Below are 15,882 nucleotides of genomic sequence, written 5' to 3' on the forward strand. Positions count from 1 at the left end.
GATGAATAGATAAAGAAGATGTCACACACACACACACACGCACACATACAATGGAATATTACTCGGCCATCAAAAAGGATGGATACTTACCATTTACATCAATGTGGATGGAACTAGAGGGTATTGTGCCAAGTGAAATAAGTCACCCAGAGGAAGACAACTATCATATGGTTCCACTTGTATGTGGAATATAAGAAACAGCACAGAGGACCATAGGGAAAAGGAGGGAAAACTGAATGGGAAGTCATCAGAGACGGAGGAAAACCATGAGAGACTCTTAACTATAGGAAACAAACTTGAGGGTTGCTGGAGGGGAGGTGGGGGGACACAGTAACTGGGTGATGGGCACGAAGGAGGGCACGGGATACAATGAGCACTGGGTGTGATACACAACTTTTGAATTACTGAATCCTACATCTAAAACTAATGATGTTGGCTAAATTGAATTCAAATTTAAAAAATACAGAAAAATGATATAACTAGGAAATCTTCATTTTTTTAACTCCCAGTGAAATAAACCTTTGCGACAATGATTATGAAAGAATGTTAAAACAATATGTAGGGGTGCCTGGGTGGCTCAGTTGGTTGGGCCACTGGCTTTGCCTCAGGTCATGATCCCAGAGTCCCCAGATCGGGTCCCACATCGGGGTCCCAGCTCCACAAGGAGTCTGCTTCTCCCTCTGACCTTCTTCCCTCTCATGCTCTCTCTCACTCTCTCTGTCTCAAATAAATAAATAAAATCTTTAAAAAAAACCAATACATAATAAGTTGTTAGGGACCAGGATATTCACATAGTATCAGATTATATCACTTTACAGGTCACTTGTTAATTTCAAGGGGGAAATATACCATTATTAGAATTGCTATAATAAAGTCACTATGAGCAACTATCTTTTCCAGTGACACAAACTTTACCAAGTTATCAAAGAACATCACTAATACCTCCAATGCCAATTCTATAGGATTTACTGAAGCCTTCTCTTTTTTCACTTCCGCCAGTGAGAAAACTGGTTCCCATTAGCCTCAGAATATTAACTTATATTTGTTCAGCCCTCAGCATGCAGCCCATTTCCTGACCCCACCAGGCTGCCTTCTAGGTTGGCCATGGAAGGCTGCCTTGTCCTGCCACCTGGCCCTGTGCCAAGCTAGCTTTCCAGTCAGATCTCAGATGAGAACTGTTTGCACTAATATTTATGGGCTTGAGTCTCTAGACCAGTGGCTCACTACCATGAGACACTGGACATATGGAGACACTTTTAGTTGTCACAACTATGGGGAAACTACTGGAAACTAGACAATAAAGGCCAAGGGTGCTGTTGAACATTCCAGAGTGCACAGGACATGGCTGTGCAACAGGGATGGTCTGGCTCACGAAGTCAAAAGCACCAAGACTGAGAATGGAATACATCAGAGTAAGATGATACAGTACTACGCACATCGTCTTTCTGAGTCTTGCTGACTTAAGAAGTTTCATTTGAGGATATCTATGGGGCATGGATTTAAGGAAAGTTGGCCTTCCCACCCTTCTCTGCTCCCTAGTACACAAGCAGAAAGGGACGCCTATGCCCACCATGGGACCAGAACCCAGGACTCTGGGATTAAGAGTCTCACACTCTACTGACTGCACTAGCTGGGCACATGACTCTGTCATTTCTACTCAGAGAAGAGTATAAATACCGTGGGTACGACCACCGGGATCGAGCTGGGGCACCAGGAGTCTTGGTTGAAGAAGAAACACACACAGTGGAGCGGGATTTGCCCCAAGTCTCCTGGTCAGCAGGTGGCTCAGGGACTGTGCCAGCCAGGGTCCTGAGGCAGGCGCTCAACCACAAAACCCACCCAGCAGTAATGCACCCACCCTCCCTCCAAGCCGAGAACTCCTGTCCTCCCATAAGTTGTAGGTCCCAAAGGTGTTCCAGCGTACCCAAAGCCACTGGCCTCACAGAGTTGTCCATTCACTCATTGGACACCTACGGTAAGCATTACTGGCGATATAGCAGTTAACAAAATTCATTTTTTTAAAACAGAAACAACAGAACTCCAGGCAGAAAATTACTCACAGTCCTAAGCCAGATCAAGTCAACATTATCACTGGCCCATGTCACCTCGATTCTCTCCAGGCACCCATTCAGCTCTGACCCTCACCTCTCCCAGGTACAACGTCTGCCCTCCACCTTCTCTGTTTACCTCTTGAGCTGCACACTTGGCATTTTGCTAGTCTCCATCTTCTCCCCTTCCCTGCATGGTCCTGAGCATTCACAGCCTTTTACACCTGTTTCTTTTCTGGGCACTTGTGCAAAATCAACTGGGGTTTGGGAGTTACTGTTTGTCTTAGAAGAAGTGGATCACATGCCTCTCACCCTGGTGTTGCGTATTCCAGGTCAATAGAGATAGACAGAGGTTCTTTTCAAGATTGAAGAACACAGTACTTAGCCAATTAATCTTGCACATGCATCAGTACTAAGACACACTCATACAGGCGTGGAGTGGATGTAGGAGTACCTTGTTCTTTCCCTTGACATTAGATACAAGTCTCTTTGCCTTGTGACTGGAAAGAAGAGTAAAACCTCACACTCTTCAGGGTTGGTGGAAGCTTGAGTTCCACAGGTTTCCGTGGCACTTAGGCTGTACCTCCTCTTACAATGGAAAACTTCCAACACACACCTAAAGGATCATGCAGCTCTGCCACACGAGGTGGGACTCAAACCCACAATCCCCAACTTAGGAGGCCAGTGCCTTATCCATTAGGCCACTGGAGCGCCTGCCAAGCTGCTTGCTCTGGCTAGAAAGAGTTCCAGAGATTGGTTTGGGCAGTTACTCAAAACCGGTCTGAGTTTCTGTCGTGTTCCAACGCGCATTCAGGCCTTCAAGAACAGTCGAAACAGACGCCCCTCCCCCACGGAGCTTGGGTGCAGACGGCGCAGTCGCCCTCCCCTGCCTGCGTTCCTGCGGCTCCTCGCACACCAGCTTCGCGGAGCCTGGCTCTTCTGTTTTCTCCAGAAGGAGTCCCACGCTCAGAAATGCACTGGATTCTCCCTTGGATGAATGGATTCAGAGAGCAGTAGGGGACTCGGGCTGGATCGGTCGGTAGTGCATCCAGCCTGGCCACCGGGCTGTGTGGTTGATAAGCATCCAGTCCTCTCCAGGCCCAGCTTCACCAATGACCCTGCAGAGCGCGGGGCTGGGAGGAAGGAGGACGGTGAGGCACCGCCACAGCGCGCAGTGGGGAGACCGCCCCTCCAGACCTTCCGAGGCTCACCCTCAGGCCAAAGTCCGAGCGTCCTGCACCACGCCGCCTGGGGCTGGGTGCCCCAACTCCAGCCTTGGCCAATGTCCAGGAGACGGTGGGAGCCTGGAGGATTCTACCCTGGACCTCGCCTTTCCAGAGCCCCAGACCAAACCCCTTCCCTCGGGGCAGTCTGAAGCCGAAGGCTGGAGTATCCAGGATACACCCCCTGCAATTTTCCTTGAAATTCACGTATTCGCTGGGGTTTGTAATTTATCCAATGGTTAAATACATAAATAAATAAATAAATAAAATCAACCAATCAATTAGCAAAATCGGAAGCCTCTCAAGATTCTCTCCCCATTCCCCTAAGAATTCCTGGGACCTCAGAGCCACCGCTTGCCACATCTCCAAATTCATCCTTTATCATTTGTGCAACAGGATTATCTAACGTACAGTCCATATTCGAATTTCCTCCAATAACGTCCTTTATGTCCAAAAAATTTTTAATTTAATTTAATTTAATTTAAAAGGCCCAAGCCAAATCGGAGATTGCACACCGCAATAATTGAGGTGTCTTCTAATGCCCTTTGTGCCACCTGTCCTGGCAATCTGACCACAGGCCCAGAAGAGGAAGCGGCAGGCAAGGGCCTGGAGCTGCCATCCCTGAGACTTCAGAGGGCCGGGCCTGGGAGGGAGGGGACCGCCACTGAGAGAAACTAGAACGCTGTAGACATGGGGTCCTTTGTGGGGGGGGCTCACCCTTCCGGTGCAGAGGTCTCTAAACAGGCTTGCCTCTTACTTAAAATTATTTGCATTTTAGCAGAAGATGGGATAAGGAGGAGCTCCGAAGCAACAAACTTTCCAGAGGAGCAGGAGGCCCGTGGGAGTGGGACTGGTGTATTTCTGTGCATCTTTCCAGGGCACAGATTCAAGGGGGAACTTGGGAGCAGGTCCTGGGCTCTGCCTTCATCTCCTCCTCTTGAGGAAATTGGCAAATGCCCTCGGTGTTGCCGCAGCTTGGCAGCCTGGGGATCCACGCAGTCCTCTGCCTTTCCACCGTCGTTTAAATGTGGCCAGGAACTTTTTTTGCTCTCCCGAAAGCGCTTCGCCACTTTGAAGTGCGCTTGTTTGTTTTAAATAGCCAACGTTTTCCGTTGTTTTTAGCTAGAAGTTTGGTCCCCCAAATCCTGCCCATTCGTGTTACTGGAAACGGCGAGTCTCTCCTGGAATGTTTTCCTTGGTAGTAATTTCCTTAAAGCTGTTAACAATTTTTTCAAACCAATAAATAAAGGTTTAAAAAGAAAAGAAAAGAAAAACTTTAGGACAGAGATGATGGCCCAGGGAAATCCCCCTCGAGGACGTTGGGCCCTGGCCCATGATTGCCCCGGAAAGTGGGGACCCTGCGCCCTTTGTGGGAAGCAGCTCTCAAGGACTGAAACTCTTTAGGGGTCAAAGTCAAACCCTACCTGGACTTCCAATCTCCTGGACCTCACAGCCTGACGTTCGAAGAGGGGCACAGGACCCCAGTCCTGACCGCACTCAGTCCCCAGGCAGGAGCAGGGCAGGTAAGGGCGCCCAGGTGAGGGAGACGAGAAAAAAATGCAGGGAGGAGGTGGGGAAAGAAAAGGGAAGAGGTGAGGAGGGCCCACCTCAAAGTGCGTCACCCCTTTTTCCCCCCCTCAGTAGTGCTGGCGGGGGCCACTGAGTGCCTCCGGGGGATGGCGGGACTGCAATCTTCAAAGGGGTAGAGGGGAGGAACGATGCTTTTCTCGGATTCCCCTCCCCCAAACCGGCCTTGGACTACACTTGACGCAGCCCGGGGAGGAGCTTCCAGACCCGGGATGCCTACACCTCTGGAGCCTAGGACTTCAATTTAAGATTTTTAAAGCCCCCGAAATGGGGCGCCTGGGTGGCTCAGTGGGTTAAGCCGCTGCCTTCGGCTCAGGTCATGATCCCAGGGTCCTGGGATCGAGTCCCGCATCGGGCTCTCTGCTCAACAGGGAGCCTGCTTCCTCTCCTCTCTCTCTGCCTACTTGTGATCTCTCTCTGTCAAATAAATAAATAAAATCTTTAAAAAAAAAAAAAAAAAAGCCCCCGAAATGAGCTGGAGGATTTTAAAGCTTTTCTTCTAATTCTTCTCTTGCCTGCTCCCGTTTCGTCCTCGCCCGAAGGCTGAGATCTGCCGACAGTTCCTCAACCTCTACCGTTTTGTACCAAAAAGCAGGAGGGCTCGTCCGGGATTTGAACCCGGGACCTCTCGCACCCTAAGCGAGAATCATACCCCTAGACCAACGAGCCATGGAACGAGGTGTCTCCGGCTTTCTTTATGACTTCGTGGCGACCCAGGCGTTGCAGCGAGCGGGATTAAGGAAGTGACGCAAGGATAAGATTCGGATTTCAGACCCACAGGGAAGGGGTGAACTCAGGAGCCAGTGGGTGAGGAAGGAGCGCGGCCCCGCATGCACCCCAGTCTGGTGATCCCAGCCCTCACGCTACGAGTCCCCAGCCAGGCAGACGCGCCGCAGCGGGGTCACTTCGCAGACACTCCTCACTGCCGCGAGCACGCTGGTCACATTCTGGGGAAAAGCCCAGCGAGAGGCCCCCAATCCCCCAAGCAACGTTGCCTGTCTCGATTCTAGGTCACTGGGACGCCTTGCGTGGAAAGGCTGCCCCCCTGTGGTGCATCCACACTGCTCCCCAATCATGCCCTGTTGAGTTTCGCGCTCCAAAACAAGAAAAGAAGCCGCCCAACGTGGGGCTCGAACCCACGACCCTGAGATTAAGAGTCTCATGCTCTACCGACTGAGCTAGCCGGGCACCGCTCAACGCCTACAATCCATGGTGGAGGGTGATGGAAACTGGTTTAAGTAATGAATTGGGTCCAAGAACCCAGGACAGGTCATTAGGGTCCCACAGGAGTTCCCCTCTGGAGTCAGAATGCAGCTAACCCAAGACTTCCCTCACCCCTCACCCCCCCACCCCCATAGCCTCTAGCTGGAGAATGGGCCTGGGCCCCGGTCCCGCAGAGGCAGACCTGGCATCAGGCACAGGACGAGCAGCCCCAGCAGCTAGGTGCAGGGGGGAGGAGCGATCTGGCCAGGGGAGAACGCCTAGGACAAGATGTACCAGTTAGGTTACCTACTGACCCCTTTGACGGACATCTGGATTATTTCTAGGTTTTTTTGTTTGTTCTTGACTTTTTTTTCTTTTTCTTTTCTTTTTCTTTTTACATCGGAGTACAGGTTTTTGTGTAAATATAAGTCTTCGTTTTTCTGGGATAGATACGCAAAGGTGCAACTGCTGGGTCAGATGGTAGGTGTTCAGTTTTTAAAGAAACCTCCACAGTGTTTTCCAGAATGGCTGGACCGTTTTACATTCCCATCAACAATGCATGAGTAACCCAGTTTGTCTGACAAGATGTTCAATAGAAAGAGACAGCATTGGAGGTGCCTGGTGTCTGAGTGGCTCAGTGGGTTAAGCCTCTGCCTTCACCTCAGGTCATGATCTCAGGGGCTGGGATTGAGTCTCCCACTGGGCTCTTTGCTTGGCAGGGAGTCTGCCTAGCTCTCTCTGCCTGTCTGTGATCTCTCTCTGTCAAACGAATAAATAGGATCTTTAAAAAAGAGAGAGAGAGAGCATCAGTACCCTTGTTGCATCTCCAACCTTAAAGGCAATGTTAAGGTTTCACTAGCAAGTATGAAGTTTGCTGTAGTATTTTGTAGATAATTTTGGCAAGCTATGGGGTTTACTAAGCGTTTTAAAAGTCATGAATGGAAGTTGGATTATACTGAACACTTTTCATTGAATTTGTTGCAGAGCAATAGACTCCAATGTCAAATCAACTTTGCACTCCCTAGGATAAAATCAACTTGGACATGGTACATTATTCTTCTTATATGTCATAAGATTTGGTTTGCTAACATTTTACGATTTTATATCCATTTTCATGAGTGAGATTATACGCTAAGTGGTTTTAAAATTATTTTTCATATTGTCTATGTTTTTTTAAAAAAAGATTTTATTTATTTATTTGACAGAGAGAGAGATCACAAGTAGGTAGAGAGGCAGGGGTGGAGGGGTGGGAAGCAGAGAGCCCCATGCAGGACTCAATCCCAGGACCCTTAGATCACAACCTGAGCCAAAGGCAGAGGCTTAACCCACTGAGCCACCTAGGCACCCTGTTGTGGTTTGGTTTTGTTTTGTTTTTTAATGTAGGCTCCATGCCCAGTGCAGAGGCTGATAGGGTGCCTGAGCTCAAAACTCTGAGAGCAAGTGTCAGATGCCCAACCTACTGAACCACCCAGGGGTCCCTGTGTCAAGTTTTGATATCAGAGTTGTGCTGGCCTCCTCAAATGTGTTGTGAGGTTCTGTGTTCTTCTTTTCTTTGAAAGATTTTGTGTGAGTTTGTTTCTTGAATGTTTGGTAGCGTGCACCACTGAAGCCATCTGAGTCAAGATCTTCCTTGGAGGATAGTTTTTTATATTGATTCACTTTTTCCAAGATTTGCCTTCAGGATGTGTCATTACTCTCTATAGTATGCTTGTTTTCTGCCTCATTATTTTCACATCTTATTATTTTTTAAAAGATTTTATTTGTTTATTTGACAGCAGAGATCACAAGTAGGCAGACAGGCAGGCAGAGAGAGAGAGAGGAGGAAGCAGGCTCTCTGCCGAGCAGAGAACCCGATGCGGGACTCAATCCCAGGACCCTAAGACCATGACCTGAGCAGAAGGCAGAGGCTTTAACCCACTGAGCCACCCAGAAGCCCACATCTTATATATTTTTTTACCTGCTCTAACTTCTTTGGGTTTATTTTTGCAAGTTCTTGCCATTAGTTTTTCAATATTTCTATTATATGCATCTAAGGCTATCAATTTCCCTCTAAGTATGGCTTTAGCTATATCTTACAGGTTTTGATATGCAGTATTTTATCATCATTTATTTCAAAGTATTTTTAAATCCCAGTGTAATTTCTTCCTTAACTCATGGAATTTTTAGAAGTGTGTTACTTAATTTGCAATTATATTGGGATATTTTAGGATTTTATTTATTTTTGTATTATTTATTCTGACCTATTTCTTAGCTTACTTTTTCTCCATCTTTTTTAACAGTTATATACATCTATTGAATTTTGTTTCATTTTTTGTGTATTTTTATTTTTAGAAGAATTTAGGTCTTTCATAATTTTAGATAATTTTACATAGCTTCTGTTCTCAAAGATATTTTAGTCTTCATTTATTATGCATAGTAAGAATAGTTGTATTATAGCCTGTGTCTAATAAGCTTAGCATCTCTAATCTTTGTAATTTTGTTTCCATTGCTTGCTGTTCCTTGGTTATTGCTCATGGTGCCTTATTTCCTTGTTGTTTTTGTTTGTTTTGTGAGTTGCCCATTTTCCTTATAAATTTCTCCATGTAGGGGAATTCTGTGAGGTCTAGAATAAAAGTGTATTTCTCCACAGACAATTGTTTACTTCTGCCAGGGGCTCAAGGACTCAAATACCATTAATTAATTTCGCACTTAAATTAAATCTTCTACTTGAGTTTTTTTTTTTTTTTCTTCCAGTTGGTCCTCACGTACACAGAATTGGATTATTCATGATCCTTGGTTCAGGGCACACCTCAAACTTACCACCCTAAACAAAAAGGAAGACCATGCCACTAACAGTTGCCCAACACCATGGTCCTCTGACCACTGCATTCTTCTGATTCCATCTCTCCAGTGTCACCCCATCCTTCAGGTCCTGTAGGAGGCAGATGCTCTTGGCACACTTTGGCACTCTTCTTTCCACACATGCTGAAGGCATCTGCTGGAAAACACTTGGGACTCCATAGATGGACTTTCCCTGGGCCCCTGGGCCTGACAAAGGGGAAAAGGCTGGAGGACTCAATCCCATTCCCCTGAGTCCCACTTTCCTCTCAGCCCCCAGTTCTGAGGGAGAGTTTTATAGGAACTGGGTGCCTGGAGGCATCGCAGCTCAAGGTTCTGCAGAACAGATGTCCCCCCCCTTGCAGAGTTCTTGAACCTGGTTTGCTAGGGCTTTAGTCACAGGTATGAGAGATTCTCTAACACAGCTCTAAAATGTTAACATGTGTTTGACGTCAGGGCTGATGCAACAAGGAGTGGGGATATAACTACATGCTATCATAGCCTCGATCAACAATGTGTCCACTATTGTTATTCAAAAGCTTAGATTTTCAAACCTCCCGGTGTTGGCAGGACCCGGTCCGCTCCTCTCGCCGCCAACGTGACCCCGGTCCGCACACACCGGAGCCGCAGAAAAGGGCAGTGGGGACCTCACTGGGGCAGGCACTAGGGGTCAGGGACCTGGCAGGGGCGGGGGAGGGCCCCCGGAGGCCTCGTCCAGGTGAGGACTGCTTGGCGTCTGGAGGCCCCTCCTGCCAGGCTGCAAACGCCCAAAGCCCACGACCTCTCCTCAAGCTCCTGGACTCCTGAGCCCGGGACTGGGGGGCCCAGACAGGCCGCACCAAAGGCGTCGGTCTGGAGAAGAACCGGATCCTAGTGCACAGGAAGGAAAGACCTTTCTCCCACCTCGGTGCCTCAAACTCCGACTGACAAAGTAGTAGGGAGACAAAGCTCTGGCGACAAGGCCCCAGTTAAATTTTGAAAGCAGCGGTGGGCGGCACTCAGCCAGCTCTAGGCCTTCTCAAATACTACTTTTCCCGGGTCAAGCTTCGCCGTCTGACGCAGAGATCTCTCACCCGTACCGGGTACACAAAAAAGTAGGGCTCGTCCGGGATTTGAACCCGGGACCTCTCGCACCCTAAGCGAGAATCATACCCCTAGACCAACGAGCCTCGCTGGGGTTGTGCTCCAGGCTCCTCTTTATGACCGTTGTGGCATCCGGGGCGGGACCTGCAGAGCAACACAGGGACGAGACTCCAGATTCAGACTAATGGAGAACCGCTAAATTAAAGAAACCCTGGACGTGGAGGGAACCCAGCGCTACCCGAGCCCACAAAGTGGGGAGCGGTTCCTGCAAGCCGGCTATACGGTGGCCTCCGCCGCTTCCGCGCGGTGCTGAGGCCCTGGCCGGGAAGGGCGGCCGGCTGGGCAGGCGGTCAGGGCGTCCCCGCGCCGCCCTTCGTCCTTCGGTGGCTCTGCAGGTGCTCCTTCCGGCCGCGGGCGCGCTGGAGCGGAAGCCGGTGAGCACTTCCCGGTCGGACCCGGCAACTGCACGGCTCAAGAACGGGGCGGCGGCGCGTGGAGGGTCCCCGCACCGAGGTCACTAGGAAGCCCACTTTGGAAAACGCTGCACCCCTCCCCCCACGGTGTGGCATCCAGTGGGTGCTTACTAAACGCGTGCGAAGGGCATGAAAGAAACAGCCACCACCATCTGCCTCCGCCCCGTGTCCCCCGGGGCTCCAGGCTGCGTTGCTCTCTCCCGCCACTGGCAAGGTCAAACCTAGAAGTCCGGTTTCCGACGTGGGACCTACATCCCAAGAGGCTGACGTTGAGTCGCTTTGTCATGCTGACTAAACCAGCAGTCCCGCTCTAGGTGCCCTCGGAAGGGAGGAGCTGACCCCTGGAGGGACGTGGATCAGGCCACCAGGACGACTCCGCCCCAGGACGACTCAGGGTTTCCCTCCTCTCCTCAGCAGGACCAAGAGGCGGGTCTTCTGCTCCTCATACAGTGGCGAGGACAAGGACCAGAGGGACTGCGTCCAGGGGTCGGGTTCTAGGCATTCTGCTGTCTCAGTGTCCTTCCCCGTGTTCAGGAGTGACCCAACCCGAGATCTGGGCTAGGAGGTTCGCTTCGTACTGTCTGACCACCATCCCTCCCGATCCATGGCGCGAATTTCCTAGCGCTCTCATCTAGGAAAGCCCCGGAGAACCGAAGTTCTACCAGCCGAATCCCGAGTTTCTCTCCCTCGCTCCCCTCCCCACCAAAAAATAAAAAATAAAAAGGCAACTGAAGTAAGAGTAGGCCTCACCCGGAACTTAAGCGGGGATCATCTCGAACTAAGACTATCTGTAACCCTTTAACCTCGTCACCGCGGGGCCCAGCCTCAGGAGACATATACAGTCTGTGTCTCCCGGAGTTCTACGACCCTCAGGGGCTGGGTGCTGTTCTCCGCGGAAGACGCGGCAGGGAAAAAGGGCTCACTCGAGATTTGAACCCGGAACCTTTAGCGCCTAAAGCGAGAATTATCCCAGTAGACCAACGAGCCGCCCCACTTTGTCTTCTTCCCCTTCTGTGACTGATGCACGCGGAAACGCCGATCTCACCCTGGTAGCTCAATTGTTAACGTGTGCACCTGCGAAGCCGGCACCACGCGTCCGCGGGTTCGCGGCTGCTGTCAGGTTTCAGACTGAGGGTTCGTTCTGCCACCTAAATGAACAAGCTCATCAACCGCTGCACGTGCGACCGCGAGCCCGCCCAGCTGCAGGAAGGCCGGCACAGGGGCAGCTTTCCAAACCACTGCTTCCCACTCATCTGGATCGCGGCAGCGCTCGGGGGAGGGCTGGTCTCCAGCCCTAGCTGGGATCCAGTGAAGGAAAGAGAATCTCAGGGTGAACTGTGGGGGGCACAGCTCGCCTCGCAAACCGGGAACGTTGCTCTGCCCCCAATCGCCAGCGCTTATCATCCTGGGCTGAAGCCCTCTAAACTGCCCTGGAACCGGAGGACAACAAATATGGACTTGCCAAACTACTGAACATTAGGAACTGGGACCTCCTAAGTCCCTCTTCTTGACTGATACCAAACTTCCCCCCAAAAGAGCCATGAGGACTGGAGCGACAATAGCGTTGCTGAGCAGAGGGGAGAGGTTGGCAGCAACAGGAGTTTTCAGGGGTATAATCCTCCCTTAGAATGCAAAAGGATCAAATCCCAGCCGAAGGAGCCTAGGTTTTTAGACTTTCTAGTCTGTTAATTAGGGACAGCCTGCTGTGTTCCCAGGGGAGGAAAACCCCTGTAGAATTCCATCCCTGGGCTCTTGGTAACAAGGAGCAAGGAAGCCCTTGGTGTCAGCCTTAAAGGGTACTTACTGGTCCTTGCCCTGTCCTGGGCGTGGGTGCTGGAATGGCTACTCTCCCTGTTCTCGAGAACAGTAGTCCAGAAGCACCCATGGGAGGCCACTCCTGGTACAAGGGGCAGATGTTCTGAGGGCAGGAACCAAGCATGGCTTCCTGGGGGAGCAGGAACCTCACACATTGTGCACCCAATAGGGCACTTTTCGGGAAGGAGTGGATAGCTGGGAGCAGAGAAATAACCTGTGTGGGCGGGAATCCTCAATGCCTTCAGTGGACCGCAGCGGGCAATGAAAGTTCTGACTAATGGGAGGCTCAAAGTCTGTCTCAAGGGTCTGTTCTAAGTGCTTTACATAAAATATAAGTAATTGAATATCCAAGACAAATCTGAGTCATGAGCTGTGATCATCCCCACTTAACAGATGGATGAACTGACCCCTGAGAGACTGGGTTTTGGGGGTCCAGATCTGTGGAGTCTAGTCCTGTAACTCTCCTGCAGTCCTAAAAGAACTGCCCAAGATTTGTGTTCTGCACCTTGCACATCTCGAGGAAGGCTCAAGACCCCAGATGGCAAGCCATGGAAAATCCCAGTGCAGGCTCTCTCCAGGAAGTAGCGTCCCCCTGAGGCTGAGATTCAGGGATGGAGTGTGTGCAGCAAAGTGTGGATGCAGGGTTTAGGGACAAGGGTCAGCTCTGTAGATCCACGCTGACACATAGGACCTTGACGATGGTGCAGGGGGAGCACCAGCAACTCCCTCCCCCACCCCCTCTCCTTTCAATCCCTTTGCTTTCCATTATAAAATTAAAGGACCTATAATCAAGACCCACCATTCCACACCCCCCCCCAAAAGTGTCTGTGTGCAAGAGAAGGCTTGCCAGGGATTTGAATCCAGGACTTCTCACTCCCAAAGCAAGTTGTGCGCCCCCAGATTAACAAATCCCTCAAGGTCATCTGCCGCTCATCTCTCCATGGAAGAAAGTGGTCTTGACCCCGGTTCTGTGAGACCTGGAGCCATCCACTCTTCTGGGAATCACTGGCTGGGCCAGGCTCTCAGGCTGAGGCTTCGAGGACAAGTACAACATTAGGGCTGTGGACTGGGATATCTCCTAGATGCTGGAGGGGGTCCCTGGAGAGAGGCAGTGCCAGGCTGGAGTAAGGAAGGCAGGCACAGGGAGAGTAGGGCCTCCTGCATGTGGGTGGGGAGAGCAGAGGGCCCCAGAAATTGGCCCTTGTCACTGGGTTCAGGTTTCATGTTAAATGTATCTGTCCCTTATTTCCTGAACTGTCCTCCCCATACCTGGGTCCCCGGCCTTCTCTCTCCGCCCCTTCTTCTCGCCCATCCCTCCTGGCAGGGCCAGGGGGTTGCGAAGGGCTACTGGGGGTAGGGAAGGCAGCTCACTCTGTGGGTCTGAATAGAATATGTCTGGAAAATGCCAGGAGGCCCCGTCTTGGGGTATCTTCTGAATTATTTTCTTGTATGGGTTCCAGGTTGGTCCAGGCCTCACAACAGATGGTAAGATTTTTTCAAGCTGGGAGCCCAGAGTGTCTAGGTGAAGGTCTCAGTTAAACCCCCAGGTCCAGGGCCTTAAAAGATGGGTCCAAGGAAGACTTCGGGCCATGTCCCTCAAATAAGAGCCTCAGCGGACCCTCCTCCAAGGGCAGTAGCCTTAGTGGGAATAAGAGTAGGAGAATCTCAAAAGGAAGCAGAACTTGGCCTAGAAGCAGGTGGACCAACCCTGGTCCTAGTTCCCTCTCCACCTACTTACCAGACTGTGGGAGCCTCTGGGGTCAGGGGTCAGGTGTGAGTCCATGCTGGGAGGAGAAGATTGGCCAGTGTCCCTCCACTGGGGCTCTGGAGTCTGAACTGTCCTGAGGCCCTTTGCTCACAGAGAAGATGGTGGTCGTGGAGGAGACTTAAGGATGCTGGAAATCTAAGTCTATTCTTCTGGCATAAGCAGGGTGTGACAGTAGACCCTCAGTTAGTGGGACAATGAGACACTGTCTCCTGGGTCAGGGTCCCTTCCTGCCTGACCCTCTGCCCACTCCCCTTCTCACCTGGAGACAGATCATCTGTTTGTCTGGGTTCCCAGGTGCAGTCTGACAACTGTAGCACCCATGCATAGACAAGGTGTAGGATATGAATCTCCCTTAGTATGAGGTGCCGGAGGCCCTACCCACCGAGACTGACTGACCCAGAGTGACCTGATGCCTACAAGTGAGGCAGGGAGACTCAGTCCATAGGGGGAAAGCTTAGATTGACCTATACAGACCTGCCCCTCCAAGCTTGGCTCTGCCCATCTATGTTGAAGCCACCACCAACCCTAAAAATTAAAACTCCGAAGGCAGAGAAAGTGCCTCAGACTGTCTCCCTTGAAGGTAAAAGTTACACCCAAGTACTGTGCTTTCTGATGCAGTGAACCACCACGAGATTTGTTTTCTCAGGAAGATCTCTCTCTCAAGAGAGAGTTGGAAACTTGTTGACGCCCAAAATGGAGGGCCCGCCCAGCGTGGGGCTCGAACCCACGACCCTGAGATTAAGAGTCTCATGCTCTTCCGACTGAGCTAGCCGGGCAACACGCACACGTCTTCAGCGCTCTGTCCTTTGTTCTGAAGCCTCAGGTGACTCAGCTGCAGAGTTTCTGGGGGTGCGATCCGAGGATAGGGAGGACCTGCACCCCCAGCCCAGGACCGGGAACTGTATTCCATTCCTTGAACCACAGAAGACTCGCCCACGCCGCGGTGGAGGAGGAACCAAGCCACCCCCTCCAACCCCACGCTTGGAGCGCGGTTTGCCGTCTGGGCTCGCTGAGTCTCCACATTGTGGTGGGACAAGGGGCCACGTCCGTCCGATGATACAGGTGGAGGTTCCCAGTTCTCCCCAGACCTCGTTCCTTCCCACCAGGGTCCTTCTGCCCCCTCCGCGCGTTACCAAGTGAAGGACACCTCTCCAGCAGGAAAAAGCCGCATCGACCACCTCTCCAGTGCTGGGGACTAAAACGGGGAGACACTTTCCCGGCTCGCCCCCACCTGACGCCAAGAGAATCTGGACACTTGGGGACGGCCGAGACTCGGGCGTAGGGACGGTAAGCCCCCAAAACAAGCACTGTACCTTAAACCAAGAGGCCAGAACGAAGACGACGGATTCGGTCCTTGGTGACCCACCTCGGCGCAGGGTACGGGACCTTTGGGCAGTTTCCCCTGATACCACAAAGTGGAGGGTGAGGGTCGGCGCGATGCCCCGGTGTCCCCGGGCCATTCCCGGAGATGCACACGCCAGAGGCTTCCAACCACCGAGGAACGGAAAAGGGTGCAGCGGGGACTCGGGCGGCTGAGCAGCTGGGGCGGCCCCGGGACCCGACGAGCCACACAGCGCCCCGCGCCCGACCTACACCGGGCGCGGGGTGGGTGAGAGGTGCCGGGACTCTGCACCTGCCCGGCGCCCTAAACAAACCAGCAGCACAGCCAAACGCCAGAACAGATGTCTCCAAAAAGCAAGGGCGCGCAAGACACTTGGCGCTACCCACCAGCTCCCGGCCTGAGCGTGGATAGGGGCGGGTCCTGACGGGGGAGCCGGCGCCTCAGGGGTACGCCCCGGTGGCCTAATGGAGAAGGCACTGGCCTCCTAAGCCAGGGATTGTGGGTTCGAGTCCCACCTGGGGTA

At 51.7% G+C, this 15,882-nt stretch overlaps 5 non-coding genes across 5 annotated transcripts; 1 reads left to right on the top strand and 4 right to left on the bottom strand.

Moving 5' to 3' along the window:
• Positions 1 to 5,455: 5,455 nt before the first annotated feature.
• Positions 5,456 to 5,527, bottom strand: TRNAP-AGG (transfer RNA proline (anticodon AGG)). Its single transcript has one exon. It is a non-coding gene; the product is annotated as a tRNA-Pro (tRNA).
• A 446-nt stretch (positions 5,528 to 5,973) lies between these two features.
• On the bottom strand, positions 5,974 to 6,046 carry TRNAK-CUU (transfer RNA lysine (anticodon CUU)). Its single transcript has one exon. It is a non-coding gene; the product is annotated as a tRNA-Lys (tRNA).
• A 3,929-nt stretch (positions 6,047 to 9,975) lies between these two features.
• On the bottom strand, positions 9,976 to 10,047 carry TRNAP-AGG (transfer RNA proline (anticodon AGG)). Its single transcript has one exon. It is a non-coding gene; the product is annotated as a tRNA-Pro (tRNA).
• A 4,673-nt stretch (positions 10,048 to 14,720) lies between these two features.
• Positions 14,721 to 14,793, bottom strand: TRNAK-CUU (transfer RNA lysine (anticodon CUU)). The gene has a single exon. It is a non-coding gene; the product is annotated as a tRNA-Lys (tRNA).
• Positions 14,794 to 15,809: 1,016 nt separating this feature from the next.
• TRNAR-CCU (transfer RNA arginine (anticodon CCU)) lies at positions 15,810 to 15,882 on the top strand. The gene has a single exon. It is a non-coding gene; the product is annotated as a tRNA-Arg (tRNA).

Source organism: Mustela nigripes, chromosome 11, assembly GCF_022355385.1.
Source record: "Mustela nigripes isolate SB6536 chromosome 11, MUSNIG.SB6536, whole genome shotgun sequence".
NCBI classification, from domain to species: domain Eukaryota; kingdom Metazoa; phylum Chordata; class Mammalia; order Carnivora; family Mustelidae; genus Mustela; species Mustela nigripes.